Raw genomic sequence first — 2,440 nt, forward strand, 5'->3', positions numbered from 1 at the left:
AAATAACTGATGCTAATTAATAATAAACTTTTGGCAGGCAAACAAAATCAAATTTGTCTAATTATCGCTTAAATATTTTATTAATATTGTCTAAGAAACTTTCAAGTGATATCATAGTTTAGTTTTTATTAGTTTTTTTTGTTAATTTTTCGAGTTTTTTGCATTTAAGATTTTTTTCCATATTAAGCCCCTATTTCTTTCACAGAATTGATATATATATATATATGCCACAAAAATTACCATCAAATCAGTTTTACTTATTTATTATTTTGTTTTTAATGAAAATACACTTTTTAAATAATTTAATTTAAAATAAAATTATATATTAATTTGTTGTATTCTAACAATTTGATTGATTTAATTAGTTTGTTTTGGTGGATAACTTAAAAAAATTTCATATGAATTGGGGAAAGCAAGTTTATGTTGTTATATTATATTTATTTGTGTATATTGAATCTATATATAATGCTAGTGTAATAAAAAAAGAACATTATTTTTTTGGTAACTTAAAAAATATACATTATTACAATTTGAAATTAATCAAAATTGAATAAAATGGTAATTAAATATTTGTAAATCTAATTTTTTTTTTTATCTTGTTTAGTTGGATTCTCATGAAAATAAATCGATAGGTTAAACAAATGTTTCAAATTTTTTTGTGTTATTGTTTTGTCTATAAATTACAAAATTTATTGAATTGATATATTTAATTATTGCACCCTTAAATAATATTTTATTAAGACATTAGAGAACTATGTTTTGAGTTGTTTTGTCAAAATTGTACAAAAATCTATGCTTTTTCAAATTTGTCACGAAAATTTACATGTTAAACTTACTTTTACAAAATTCTTACATTTGTCACGAAAACAAAAATCTATGCTTTTTCATATTTGTCAATGTTCTCACATTTTCAAAGAATATATTAGCTTAGTCACTTACTTATTTTTTCTTACAAAACAAAGTATCAGAGTCTTGAAAGTTGAATTCATATTATTGTAACTGTAGATAAGAGTTTCTGATTACATACTTAGTGATTCTTGTATATGTGTCCAAGAAAGTTTTAATGGCTTATTGGTATCCTATATTTATGTCATAGTAACCCAGGTTCGATCATTTCCTTCGCATTGTTTTTTCATTTTTTACGAAAAAATAAATGAGATGACGTGGCAACTTCGGGCTCTCTGATTGATTGATTTTTCTATCCTACGTGGACACTCTCTCCATGGATTATATTTGCCTTTTAGTATTGTATATGTTGATTCTTACATTTGTCACGAAAACAAAAATCTATGATTTTTCATATTTGTCAATGTTCTCACACTTTCAAAGAATATATTAGCTTAGTCACTTACTTATTTTTTTTTACAAAACAAAGTATCGGAGTCTTGAAAGTTGAATTCATATTATTGTAACTGTAGATAAGAGTTTCTGATTACATACTTAGTGATTCTTGTATATGTGTCCAAGAAAGTTTCAATGGCTTAGTGGTAACTGCCCTATATTTATGTCATACTAACCCAAGTTCGATCATCTCCTTCGCATTGTTTTTTCATTTTTTACGAAAAAATAAATGAGATGACGTGGCAACTTCGGGCTCTCTGATTGGTTGATTTTTCTATCCTACGTGGACACCCTCTCCATGGCTTATATTTGTCTTTTAGTATTGTATTGATTAACTGGATTTTATTATTCTTGAATAAATTTGAATAGCAATTAAGAAAACCCAAAATTTTAAATTTAAAACACCCAAAAAAAATTACAGGATCTATTTATATAAAAAGGAAAACATTGTTTAATAATTAACATTACAATATAAACTTTTAGAAAGTTATCATATACGGTTGTAGGAAGTGACTTTAGCTTTAATTTTTATCTACATACTTAAATACTACCAATCATGTTTTATCCTAGTTTTTAAAGTTACAAACAAAAAATTAAAGTTACAGCAAAAACACACAAAAAATGGTTGTAAAAATCTTATTTTCTAAAGCCTCATCTTTTTAGCTGTAGAAAATTTTAAAGGTACATCCCTTAAAGCTAAATCCAAAAATTCTACAGACTAAATTCTAAAGTAAATTTTCTACAGCTACAACCCAACCAACCACCCCAAAAATAATAAGTATGTTTTAACTTGTTATAAACCATTTAGTGATCGACCCATTTATCAGCCCGTGTAGCAAGACGGACCAAGCCCATCCGCAGGATCATACTGGCGCCTATCTACTCTTGTGTTTATCTACAATATAGTTGGTGTTTATCTTACGTATTGCTAGTCATTATCTAGTTAAGGATAAGTACGATCTCATGTCGATCCAGTACTTAGACCGTCATTACCATATGTATATAAAGACCAGTTGGTCGACCTAATAATACACACAAGTTCCCCTCTTCATTCACAACACGTTATCAGCACGACCTTGTCTCTAAACCCTTCCAAAAA

Source organism: Brassica oleracea, chromosome C4, assembly GCF_000695525.1.
Source record: "Brassica oleracea var. oleracea cultivar TO1000 chromosome C4, BOL, whole genome shotgun sequence".
In the NCBI taxonomy this organism is placed as follows: domain Eukaryota; kingdom Viridiplantae; phylum Streptophyta; class Magnoliopsida; order Brassicales; family Brassicaceae; genus Brassica; species Brassica oleracea.